Raw genomic sequence first — 14449 nt, 5'->3', positions numbered from 1 at the left:
TTCGGGAGTGTCAGGGGCGTTGCCTGTTACGTTGTTTGGGTTATTGGGCTACCTTGTTGAACGCATATCATTATATTTCTATCTCTCTCTTTTTTTTTTTTTTTTTCAAATATAATTAATTACTCCAACGAACCGTTCGGTAAACATAATGCGTACCGCGTACCGAACCGAAAGCGTCGTACCGAACGGTTCAATACGAATACGCGTATCGTTACACCCCTAATATATATATATATATATATATATATATATAATATATTGTTGTGCAATATATTGCCCCAGAAATAACTGTGTTAATCGATATTATTGTCATTTTAAAGACCATTTTATGCCACTGATATAAAATCATAATAACAGCACAAAATGCACTTCCAAATGTCAAAAAACTTTTCAAACTTTTTTTGAGAATATTCAGATCATGGAAAATAAGTATCCAAATACTAGATACCCTAAAAACCTTAATAGTAAATAAACTGTGTTTTTTTAAACAAAAAGTTCAAAGTAACGAGTAGAAAAAAGAAAAATGCACAACAAACTTGTATGGAGATTTTTCCCGGAGCTTCTTTTCTCTGTAAATAAAGGGTGCACAGCACACTAATGTTGAAAAACCCAATCACTACTTAGCAGTCAGATGTCTGTCTGCACAAAGGCACAGATCCCTAAACCAGACCAAATCTGCAGATTAAACTTTTTTCTAGAAGCATGTTTTACTTCTTGAACAAGTTCCTCACGACTACACCACGTTATGTACGAGAAGCTGCAAAAGTCACAGGCGCAAGTGAAATGTACAAAACACGGTGACATCAATTTATAAGTAAATATAATGGTCGATATATTGCGTCACCAAAATTATTGAGGTCGTGTACATATATTGCGTGCTAAGTCAATATATTGATTATTGCGACAGGCCTAAATATAGCACATAAAGAAATTAGCATACCGCAAAAATAGTATGTTATTAAGTCACTGTGAACATAACTCAACTTAAAACCTCAAAATAAATATACTAACATCTATGAAGTGATCTGGATGTGGAGGAATCACTCTTCCTGGACAGCCGTTTATTCATCATCGTGTGAGGTCTGGATTAAATTACCTGCTCATCTTTTTGTTCGTACAGAAGCGCCTCTGTTGACACATCCCCAACAAAACTGCTGTCTTCACACTCCCATTCTGAGCCAAGGTCAAGCACAGTGTTTGCACAAACCAAGGTTAAAAAATAAAGTGATAGGTTTCCCGGTGCAATGACTCTTTTAAAATGCAGCTCCTGTCTTCAAAGACACAGCATGCTTATGGAGTGGCTTACTGTTACAGCTGAGACACGTGCATGGAAGCTACTAATCATTAACAAGTAAATTAAAGTCAGATGAAAAGACTGATATGAGTCGGGACTGTCAACTTAGAAATATGACAGGAACGTGTTAAAATGGCATGAAGAACTGCAGCTATGGTACACTATATACTATACACTATTAAAGCATACTGACAGAATGCATTATGCAAAGATAAACAGTAGTATATTAAATAACGCCAACTACATTGCATGCTTTATTATGCAGTCTTTTTATATCACTTTGAAATTAAAAATTCACTGCATTTTTTATCTTATTTTAAGTCTAAACTCAAATGTATTTATTAAATTGGTTTAATATATTTGAAAGACAGCCATGAATAGATAGATTGATAACATATCAATACTACTATAAAATGACTAAATAGTAATAATATATTTTTAAAACTTTATATTTAGTAATAACAATGTTTTATTATTTGTATTATTACTAATTCTACTAAATAAAAAAAATTAAGATACAAATAAATAAATAGATAAAAATAGATAAAATAGATAAAAATTAAAATGTAATAAGATAGTATTATTGTAATTTAAATACAAATACAACAATATATTATTTTTATTTAACAGTAAAACTGTAAATTTGCAGTACTAATATTCATGTCTCTATTCCCAAAATTATTGATTATACAAAATGTTTAGTTAGTAATAATAATAATTACTATTATTAATACTTATTAAAAAATATTAAAGAAAATATTAGTCGTATAATATTTTATTAGAAGTACTAATTGCAATCTCTGACCATTGAAAATTCACTGTAAAATACACAAACTAGAATAAAAATTATTTAAAAAAAAACAGTAAATGTACAACACTAATATTTGTCTCTTATTTTCTTCATTGTCAAATGTAAAACCATCGAGCTTTGAAGCTGCTCTTGTACGCAAATATTACCTAATAATACCACAGAAGCGCTGAACAAACTCTGAGCACATTTAATAATATTAAGCTTAGGCCTGTATTCCCAGAGAGAGGCAACACAAAGCCATGACACTCCTCTTTAGGACTGGAGCTTTACTTGACACTGCTGAGGCCGGCCTGCCATCAATTATTGACTTACTTCTCGTGACGAGAAGGGCTTTTAGTAAACATTTCCTCGACACAGAGCACATATGAAGAGAATGCAATGTTCAGAGTTAAATATTCATAAAGATAAGTATATATGTCATCATTTATTTTAAAACCAACAGAATAGTCCAGAATAGCAGATGGCTTGGGCTCTTATCATAATTAAGTGATCTATCACCGATATTGTTTTAGAACGACATGATGCATGCAAATTAAGGCCTAAAAAAAAGAAAATCAGCAGAGGGATGTCTGTGGCCATCATTTGACCCTTAGGGAGTCGAGACGGGTGGCACAGCATTTGTCGCCTACCTGGTCTGTGACCCGCAAACACACAGTCTGTAGTGTCGAGGTTCTGTGCACAACCTTCACCATCTGTCCATCTCACCTACTGTGTCGTTACCAGCCTAAAACGCCTCCCGCTACACCAACCTGCCTGTAGGTGTGCTGCCAATATGTAAAGCATCTGGGTGGAGCACTCTATCATGATGCTAATGCAAAAGGTATTGTGATGCGACAGGCAAAACCCCCCTCCCAGGCTGCCCGGTGTATGTGGAGCAACTCCGTTTCAGCTTAGATCCCCAAAAGAGGAAAACAAGCATGCATTTCACACACAACATGATATTAACGTCTCCTGAAGCAGATCCTGTGATCTCTGGCAATAAAATTTTGAGTCAAGTTTTAACAACAAATAACTTTACAAACCAAAGAGCCACAATGAAGTAATCACTGTGACAGGCAACACTGGGTTCTCAAATGCATTTATCTGTGAAATTCACTTAACAGCATCCAGCTTGATCAAATAACAGCTGTACTATATAATACCTCACTTTGCACTCCCCAGATCAGCCCTGACCACATTTAAACCCATCTTTGCGCTGAGGAAAAACTGAGAGTGCACCAGCTCAAACTGAGATTCACTGTCTAGCTGTTAAATTCACACATATTTTAGACAATAACCACAAAGCATGAGTGTGAAAGCATGCAGAAGCCAGAATTAATCCAAAAACCCTGTCTGAGTCGATTTATAGTGTCTTTTCAAGCACATTTTTAAAGACATCAAACCCTGACTGGTCACCCAAATCATTCTCTAGAAGGAGTCATTTAAACTGTAAGCTCGCGTGCATGGCTTCTTCCTTCCTATACTTAATCATTAGAGGTTAACACACATGTATGAGCAATTATTGCTAATTTGACAACTGGAATAAATAAGTTAAACGCAAAGAAAAGCAGGAAACGACTGCACGGGGCCATTCAAATTACCAAGCACGATTGAAAACGAGTCTTCGATCACACTGAATATCGCTACACACCTTCATACACAAAATTAAATCTTCTAAATCGAGTAGGAAAACGTAATTAGATGAAAGAGATGATAAAGAGAGCGCTAATGATTCGTCCTCACCTTCCACTCCGGCTGCCCGAGGTTGATCTGTTCGCTTGGATTTGATTCCGTGTTCGGCTTTGCTTGTGAGAAAATCCTCTCGAAATGTTCAAAAAACAAACGATGAGGACCAATTTCGATCCTCGCTGGATTGAAGCGGATAAAAAAGCAACCGTTTCTGTCTTTTCTTGGATATCTACGTTTACCTCAGATATCGGAAGCCGCGCGAGTAACGTTAAAACCGTTAAAACTGGATCATATTATTTGTGAACGTGTCCGATTCCTATCTGTATGATCCATATGCTGTGGAATGAAACACCCTAAGCCTTCCGTCTCCCAGCATTTGTGTGTTTTAATGAAATGTTTTTGTGTAACTCCAAAGAGTGGAGACTGCTCTCGCTTTGCTTCTGCTGCTGCTCCTGCGTGCGCGTGCGTGTGTGTGTGTGTACGTGTGCGCGCAAGTCTGCTCGACTGCATTCCTCCCTCTATTGCACAATGAGTCGCTATAATTTATTCATGAGATCATGGGATGGAGGTGCTCCGTCGGAAAAAAGAGAGGCAGTTTTTTCTCTTTCTTGCTTACTTGCTTGCTTGCTTTCGTTTGTTCTTTCTTTCTTTCTTTCTTTCTATCTCTCTCCTTTTTGTCACTCACCCCTCATCGCCCTCCCCAGCTGACTTCCCCTCGAATCCGAGACTCGATTAATGGAACTTCGAGAGGTCGATCGAACGAAAGAGGCTGGGCTGGGTTGGTTGACGATTGTGCTGCACTCGATGATGATGAAATATATGTGGGATTCTTCAATGAAGGGCACTTTAGGGCACCAATAGGTCTCACTTTATATTAAGACCTCATTAGTTAGCCTTAGTTAATGTGTTAAATTTCAATATGAGCAATATCTACATTTGCTACAGAAGTTATTAATCTTTGTTGAAAAAAAATACAATTCTTAGTTCATGTTAACGCATTAAATAACACAGCTGCAACTTTTTGTTTATTGATTAATGGATGTTCAGAATAATTTTTTATTGGCAGTTTATGTTAACTAATGTTAACTAATGTTGAGCCCAAATGTAAAGTGTGACCGAAAAAATTAAGAATCAAAACACTTTCAAACAATATCTAGGGCATGCTGTAGTCCAGATTCAAATGTGAAAAAAAGTTTGAAAATAAATAACCTATTAAGTCTAAATATTCAATAATTTGGAGCTGTGATGAACATCATAGCAAATACACAGATGCAGTCTTCTGTTTTTACATCATGTAATAAGACTGATGGAAAATGGAAAGTTGTGATTTTCTAGGCCGATATGCTAGGAACTATACTCGCATTCAGGCGTAATAATCAAGGAACTTTGCTGCTATACCATGGGTTCAGCAGGCACAGTGATATCTCGCCGTGCCAGGAAATAGTCTCTAGCTAGTTTGTGTAGCTGCAGCAATAGCAGAGTTGCGACTATTTTCAGGCGCTGTGTAATATGAAGTTTAAAATAGGAAAAATATAAAGACTCCTTGGTCATTTTTGAGCGAGATGCTAACGGTCTAATCAGATTCAATTATCTATGCTAAGCTAAGCTATAAGTGCTATCACCGGACCCGGAGATCGGCTGAAACTATAAAAAAATGATAAAACTCAACTGTTTAACCATAGGGGAGTTGGAAAATGTGTCTATTTTTGAAAATAGTTCAGTGTTTCTTTAAGATACACGTGATCCAAGTTAGCCGTTACGCTTTCTACAATATTAAGTATACAGACCCTCTCATCTCCTGGCTATAAATTCTGCTTTCATCCAGAGCATCTCTTACTCATTCTGCCATGCTCTTCTCATCCATGCTTGTTTACATCAGAGTGCACATGCCTCAATCACGCAGCATAAAGTGCTGTTGTGCATTTTGACCAGTTGATGGGAAAAGTTTTCTTAAAATGCATTCAAATTCAGAATAATTTGTAATATATAATTATTCACGGTATTTAGAAGTGCCCACAATAACAATGTCTTGCATATTCATTACCGTGATATATGGCATTACTGAATACCGGCACATCTACAATGTAACCTTTCACTTCGAGAAATTGGAAAAAGAGGATAAATTAAATGTTTAAAACTACTATTTTTACGAATTCTAGAGGTTATTTTAGTATTATTACATAAATATACTGTTATAGCATTTCTTAATAGATTTGTTTGATTTAAGTTTGTTTTAGTAAATGTCTTAAAAAGTGTAGTTAAGTTTGTAAGTATTTCTCTTTAGCTTTAATGTATTTTATTTCAGTTCTGTTTTAATTTTAGTGCTTCAGCTTAAACTTCCCTTTTTTAAGTTTAAGTTTTTTTTTCTAAAATAAAAATGTATTTAGTTTCACCATGATTTCAATTAATGACTTTTTTGTTTACTATTTTTATTTTAACAACAATGCTGGTTCCATTTTATTTATTTTTTCATTATGGGTCATTATTTTTATTAATGTCAAGAAAATCTTACATAATGTATTACATTAATAATAAAGAAGCACTAAAATGTTTTACACACAGAATAGTGTTTTATAAAGAATAAAATCTGTGTTGTGATTTAAAAATAACTTATTTGACTTTTTTAATTATAAAAATAGAGACCAGTCCAGATTACAGTTATGATAAATAAACTCTGTGCTTATGACATGAGACATGGCCACCATTGTGGCTCTGTGGGATCATACTGGTATATTAATGAAAGGAATTTTAAGGGAGGGTGAGAGATGCTTGAGCCAAAATGGCGCACTGTTGCCGCATTATATAAATGTTCAGTCATGGAGAGTTTGGCAGGCAGCCTGTGTTCATTGTGTTATTTCACTGACAAGCCACTGCCATTTCTCACCTGGTGGATTCAGATTTTTTTTTTCTTACTTTTTTTTTCTGTTTTAAACACTGATGATAATAATATGAAATATTTATTGAGCAGCAAATCAGCATTTATTAGAATGATTTCTGAGGGTTCATGTGACACTGAAGACTGATATTAAAAATTCAGAAATTAAATACATTTGAAAACAGCTATTTTAAATTGTAATAATATTTTACAATATCACTGTTTTACTGTATTTTTAATCAAATTAATGCAGCCGTGATTAAAATTGAACACTAAAAAAGAAAACATACTGACCTCAAATTTAATTATGTCAAATAATTATAAAAAGATTTCTACTGAATCACATATTAATTATTTAATCAATGTGGGTCTCATTCATTAAACAAAAGCAGATTTTTACATTTCATGTATTTTTCATTGTATTAGATGTCTAAACAGTTTACACAGAAAGCGTTTCATGAATGAAGCTCGATGTGTTCAGGGACATGTTTTTCACACAGGCAAGTAGCAAGTGTGAAAAAAGTAGTGTTTTTAAATCATGAATAAGAATAGCAGTGGTGTGTGCTGTCCTCTAAAAAGCAGCAGGCAGTGAAAGGATTGGTTCAGACTGCTGCAAACCTCTCAATAGAGAGGTCAGAGAAGGGCGAACTCAGCTTCTCTCAACCCTTGGTATACTTACACATCAACTGCACTCTGTCAATTTATTTCATTATTAATCTCATTACATTGTTTCTACATGCACGGTGAATCGTTCAAACCAAGAATGTGAATTAAACAGTCAGTTTTGGTGACTGAAAGCTGCTTCAGATCCAGCAGAAAGGAATAGCAGTTGTTTCACTGTGAAACAGATGTATGGCAATCTGGCAGCAGTCAGCGGCGCTGCGTTTGGCAGAGACGGTGTCATGTTAAGGTTTGAATTCAGCTTCTGGGCATGAGGTGACAGAGACAGACGGTGTTCATCAGCCTGATCTCTCATCTGCTTTCTTTCCTGGCTTTCTCTCGCCCCTGCATTTGTATGTTTGTGATTTGTTCTGATGCTCTTTTGCCTCTGCGATGTTATCGTGGAAAGAGGCAGCACTCATGTCATCCATTTGGTTAGTTTATCAAGCGTCGCTTTCATGCAGTCATATAATTGTTATTCCTCTCTCATTCCTGTCCTGTTAAGATCTCGCAGGGCACTGCGAGAAAAACGGGAAGAGAACTGCCCTCAAGACATTGAGTCAATAAAACAGGCACTTTACTACGTCGTGAGGGGATCGGGTCGTGCAATGTTTGTGCAGCAGAGGGGTGGGAATTACACAAAATATCTACAGATATTATACTCTCTTAATATTACCACCATGCCTCACCAACACCTCTGTGAATTGACTACCTACATGGTTTTAAAATGAGAAATTTTGTAGAGAAATAATTGTGGAGGCGTAAAGAGCTCCTGTTTAGTTTCTACTCACCCCTCTTTGAGGATGGTTCGCTCCACGCCAATGGCAAGAACATATCATGGGAATTATCCAGCAGAGAGAATGAAGGGAGGGTGGGGGAGAGCGAGAGCACCGGGGCTAGACTGGAGCTGCTGAGGAAAGAACAATAGATCTGCAGTCTTGATGAGCATGACTGAACGTTAGTCTGGAGGTTTGGGGCCAGACCAAGAGCTGTAGGGAAACAGTACAGAATATTCTTTGTCAGAGGTAGAAAGGACAAAGACTGTCAGCTGAGCAGGTAACAAGGAGATTGACACCAATACTGTGAAAAACACATTATTTCTAATCATTCTGATGTTAGTATGCTTAATAATAAATATATATAATGGCAGTGATGGATGCCATAGAAGATCGGTTTTGGTTCCCTAAAAACCTTTCAATTAACAGTTCTTAAAAGAACCATTCATTATAGCATGAAAAACATGTTATATAATTTAAAGAATCTTTATTTTTTCTATAAAGAACCCTTTGATGCCTAAAGAATTTATTTAACTCATAAATGACAATTCTATGATTTTAGCATCAAGCAACCATTTTTTTTTTATTGTTCAGTGTGATCATGCTCGGAGAGGCATTGCAGAAATAGTCCATATAACTTGCACACTATAGAATTTATTTTATTTTTACGACGAATGGACTCTCAAATCTCATTTTCCATCTCATGACACACTAATAGCCAACACTCTTAAAATAAAGGTTGCAAAAGGGAAAGAATCATTTTGGGTTTGCCAAAAGAAGCTTTCAAGGGACAATTTTTCAAAGATGCAGTGACATTTAATGTTGTTCAGCGAATTTTCACTTGCAAAATACAGTCATTTTAAAAGGAAATCATGCAATTTGGAGTTTCGCATGAATATGAGATTTCCCTATGCTAGTTTTATAAAAGGTTCAGGTGGTCATGCAGAAAGCAGCTTGGTTTGCAAGTGTATGGGTTCCTATATGAACCTTTAAACTTCCCATTGCACAAAAGGTTCTATATACTGGAAAAAACATCTTTAGTTCATTAAAAAGTTCTTTACATGAAAAAAAAATGGTTCTTTTAGGAACTTTTCACTGGAAGGTTCTTTGGTAAAGATGGATTCTATCGCATAGCTGTGAAACCCCTTTTGCACCCTTTATTTTCAAGAGTGTAAATAACAACTATCAATCTTTTTGCAATGTTGGAAACTAACAGACGTGGTTATTATGAACAGCTGGCATATGGAAGAAAGTTGCGTAAATTTTCTTCAAAAAGTCTGCCTAAATGTTCCATGAAAAGCTTCAAGGGTTTGGAACGACAGGCAATGTTATTCCAATGGCTGAATATTAATCTTTAGCCTTTAATTATCCAGGTTTCCATAGCATTTTCGATGTTCAAAGCTTAGAAACCTCAGCAGAACCCCGAGTCTTCATCAGTGTGTGTGTGTGTGTGTGTGTCAGTCTGAAGTGTGTGAAGTGCCTGCATCGCTGCATGCGGCCAGTGCAGGAGGGGAGGGGAAGTCAGACTTATGCTCAGCAGCTCCCTGTTGCCCTGGAAACAGGTGCTGAGATTCTTTTGCCTTTTTTTCATCTTTCTCCTCGCTATCGATGTCAATGCCACCTCCCACAGGCTCCCCTCCCCCACGACCTGCTGCACCCCCCTCCCTCCCCATCTACTGCAGTCATTTAACAATGTCACAGGCTAGAACAACCAACCCGCACCCCCCCGATCCGCGCACCATATCGCCCACTGTATGAGGGTCAAACAGCACTCGGGTATTGATCCTCATAAGCGCCGTCTAACCGCGCGTTTTGACGCGACGCGTCGTCAATCTGACCCCAGCTAATAATCTTAGTGCACGGCAGATTGCGAGCTAGAATGCCGCTCTGCCAGCTCTGTCCGTCTTTGTGGTCCCATTGGGTGAGCAAAAAGGACAGACAAAGAGTAATCTGACTGCTGAAAAAGACGTCCCCCTCCCGTTCACTCATGGAGAAATCCACGAGCTGGTGCGATCAAACGCGCGTTTAGGATGCAGCTGTGTTTAAATCGAGATAATGAATGTCTAGGTTCTATTTGCGCTCTAAAAAGAAATTAGACACGCGCGCATCCAGATCCAGTTCGATTCCGTTTTCTGGCCTTTTTAAGTCAACATTGTTGCGCGCCGCATTCCATTGCAGTGACTTCTGCCTGGCCTGAAGAGGAACATTCCTGGGAAGTGGCTGACCGACAATAACAGTCGGCAGCAAAAAGAGGGCAGGAGCGGTTTGAAAGAGCTGTTCTTTCCAGCCTTGTTCTCTGAAACTCCAGCAACTAGAAGCTTTTCCTCATCTGCTGCATTTGCATCATCTGGAACAGCGCTGCTTAGCTGCTCACCGAGTCTGTTCAGGTCGCATAAATGAACGCCAAATGCAAATCATAAACTGCAATCGTACAATCGGGTCATAATTAAAACAAACTGGCTTATCAACTTTTAAAAAGAAGGAGAAAGCAAGAACTGATAAAATGTCTGAATGCAATGAAACTGTGGCTCGGAGATAATCGTCGGCCAAATGTATAATGTGTCATTATAAATGTGTTTCAGCTTTAATTGTGTAATTTGGAAATCTGGTTAATAGGAAATGAACATTAGAATGTTCCACTTTTGTTGTTGTTTGTGCAATAAGTTTTCTTACTCAACCTATTATGTTCATTTTTAGTTTTATTTTTAAGTATTTTAATAATTTTGTATAAATTGTATATATATGTTAAAAAGGTAATTAAGACCTCTTAATAATAATAAAAAAAAATCTTATGCTCGCCAAGACTGTATAGATTTAATAAACACAGTAACAGTAATACTGTGGATGTGAAATATTATTACATTTATTAAATGTATAAAAATACATTTATGTAACAGTTTTGTATTTTAAAATGGAATTAATTTTGTGATGGCAAAACTGAATTTTCATTAAAAAACATTTATTATTAAAAACTTATTTTCTCAGTAATTTTTTTTATATGAATATGAATAAATAAATAAATAAATAAATATATATATATATATATATATATATATATATATATATATATATATATATATATATATATATATTGTATTTACTATATTGTAGTTTTTTTTTACAGTATTTTTTTCTATTATGTATTGTTCTTATATATATATATATATATATATATATATATATATATATATATATATATATATATATATATATATATATATATATATATATATATAAACAGACTTTGAAAGACTCTACACCTGTTGTCAAACCTCCTCGCACACTATTTGTTGTTACGAGGCGAGTCATCAAACTACAATTGTCATATTAGAAATGTAGAGTCACCTTAGGCACCGTGTGTTGTATAAAGCTGCTGGATCATATGCAGTCCCATAACTCAGACAGACATTAACAGCCACATCAGAGGCAGAGGCAGCGATTGAAGAGGACATTCTGTCCGTCTCAATCATGCCAGAGCCCTCCTAATTAGATGAAAACAGAGAAAGCTGGAAGAAAGTGTGTCATCCAAGACACATGAGCTCTTAAAAAGAAGTATCTGTGATTTATGCTTGATTATATTTTAGGTTTGCCATTGTTAAGGATATAAAATGACTGTAATATTATAAACCTGATTCAACACTCAGTCAGTGTATTTTGCTGTTTAGTTTGGGCTTGTAGGTTCAGTGGAAGTGGCAGAGATAATGAGATTGCAGCTCAGGACAGCAGGCCAATCATGTGATGGGTCAGACAGCAGAGGGTGCAGGAGAAGAAGAAAAAAGCCCCAGGAAAGGACCAACCATCTGACTCAAATAGGGAAAGCTTTTCACATTTAAAGAGAGCTGTTGTTCCTCTTGCCTGAGGTGAATCTCTGTCTATGGCGTCCCGCTGAGGGTTTCAGGCACCAGTGAGCACAGGTTTGTTCAACAGATATTTTGCTGACCTAACTGAGACACAATGGATTAGTAGCTACAGTTCTTTTAAGAACAATACAGAAGAATACAGTTTCAGGAAAAAAGTACAAAAGTTTTCAAATGGGCGGTACCCTTTCAAAAGGTACTTATATGTACCATTTAGGAACTTAAATGTATACTTAAGGTACCAATTCTAATATGCATCCTTTAGGAGTTCATAAGGCACAGTGTACCTTTTCGAACGGTACCGTACCATTTGCACCTTTTTGTTCTTGAGAGCGTAGGTAGAAATAGCTCTTTTTTTATATATCTTTCAAATTAAGTTACATTTCAACATGACATTCACAAAAAAACTAATTAAATTTCTGTGTGAATAAAACAAGTAATAAAAGTAATAATGGTTATAATAATGGGAGTGTGGCGCCATCTTGTGGTTAACTTGATGTCAACCTGAAACCTGAATATCAGGGAGTTTTAAGTGAGGAGATATTATTGACTTTTTCCCCCTCCCAGTCCTGCTTTACTTAAGTTATGGTAGCTACTTTTAAAAACATTAATGTTTTTAAAGACTGTACACACAATTCACAAAATCAAAAGTGAAAGAGCTCACTTACACTACAGTATAAATTAAAGCACTACATAGTGTATAGTTATTTTAATTGAAAGGAAATGCATGGACTATTTCAGCATCCTTTTTTCAATATATGAGAGTTTGATTTACACTACATATTTCTTTCTTTCTTTCTCCTACTACAACTGAATTTTGTTTAATTACCCTCAAATTTGACCTTGGCAATCATAGTTTTCGCCAAAACAAAACTCGCTTTCAGTAGCCTGTCGCTTTAGCCAATAAGCAAAATAAGTTTATGAATGTTTGCTACATTATTTAATGCAAAGGTAATCTCGCAAAGAACAATAATCTCCATTCGCTGATGCCAAAGATTTACCTGATCTCATTAAACATGTGTGTTACAGGTTTCTATATTGTGTTAATTAGTTCATTTGTTAAAAGTAATTTCAATCAAGTCTGGTCCACTGTGTAATATTGTCCGATATGTCTTTTGTTGCAGGGAAAAATGCTTTTATGATGTGCAACCGAAATCTCATTATTTAATATTCTTTTCACACTAATATTTTATGAAAATTACCTCCTCCATCTAAATAATTTCATAATTTCTGTGGCAAAACATTGCATTTCAAGTTTGAATAAATTTGTCAGAATTAATGCACGTTAAACAAAAATCATGTCAATGTTATATTTACATTCATACACTGGGCAGATGCTTTTAAGTGACTTAGATTGCATGCACATTTTATTTTCCCTGGTGCTTAGACTCATTTTTGGCTTTTACACAAGATCTCCTCAGGTTCATCTTGTACAATCTGACAAACAACAATCATGCAAGACCAAAACTAAAGAACAATCACAAAGTGTGCACCATTTGTCAAGCCAAAGTAATGTCCCACTGGATGAAATAAAATAAACTTAGGCTGAATTAATTGCATTGCTTATTCACATTGTCATTTTAATGCACCTCTTTTTAAAGTGTCTGTCTCCAGTCCATCCCTCTCCTGTGACAGCATAAGAACCAGGTCAATTTTTATTTTTATTTTTTTTAAGCAGGGCTATGTGATTAATATAAATGGAAAAAACAACAACTTTTATTTGAAATATAAATCTATTGTAACATCATGAATGTCTTCACTGTCACTTCTGATCAATTTAATGAATCCTTGCCTTGCAACTTTTGATGTTAGTGATACATGCAAATATTTCAAAGGATGAGCAAGGAATTTGTTTTAATTTCAGTGTAAGTACATTTTATTTCCTTTAACAGCATCAAAAGCAGATGGACTGGCTAGTTTTGAAAGCATTAGGATTCCACCGACACAGCTCCCTGATTGGAATAAGTGAGTTGCACTAGTGATGCAGTAAACAGCCTAAAGGGAGTTGACATGCCTCTTCCTGACCTTGTTGGACTTTAGACAGAAGATGCCCCTGAGGAAGCGTCACATCTCTTCAGAAGGATCCACCGAGAAAGGCATGCTGCAGGTCTGTTTCATCTACATCATGTTGTTCTTGGACAGGTGGACTTTGCCAGCAAATATATTGGTGGAGGAATGTGGAAGTCAGGACTGGTTCAAGAGGAGATCCTCTTCCTCATCCTCATCAAGAGGAGATCCAGTCCAGAGCTCATCGTGGCCAGACTCTTCACAGAGAAACTGGTTGATAAATAGTGCCTTAAAATCACAGGTACTGCTGGGGCATTCAGCAAAAGGTCATCATCATATACTTGCTGACTTTTCTTAAAATCATACACTGAACAATAGATGATCACACACACCAGGGCCCATATTCAAGAAAATTCTTAGTGCAAAGAGTGTCACATACTTTCCTATATACAAACACACACACACATACCGTATTTTTAGGACTTTAAGTCGCACCTGAGT

General features: G+C 36.1%; 1 protein-coding gene across 2 annotated transcripts in view; it reads right to left on the bottom strand.

Moving 5' to 3' along the window:
* Positions 1 to 4439, bottom strand: part of zmiz2 (zinc finger, MIZ-type containing 2) — a 43488-nt gene extending 39049 nt beyond the window's left edge. The window contains exon 1 of one of the 2 annotated variants that reach the window (XM_026274516.1): positions 3828 to 4439. The gene's annotated coding sequence lies outside the window, so the exon portion shown is untranslated. The remainder of the gene's footprint in view (positions 1 to 3827) is intronic. The other variant, XM_026274514.1, reaches the window with a different exon arrangement.
* Positions 4440 to 14449: the final 10010 nt, after the last annotated feature.

Source organism: Carassius auratus, chromosome 10, assembly GCF_003368295.1.
Source record: "Carassius auratus strain Wakin chromosome 10, ASM336829v1, whole genome shotgun sequence".
NCBI classification, from domain to species: Eukaryota; Metazoa; Chordata; class Actinopteri; order Cypriniformes; family Cyprinidae; genus Carassius; species Carassius auratus.
Note: the sequence above shows the minus strand (reverse complement) of the source record. Positions and strands in the feature narration are given on the sequence as shown.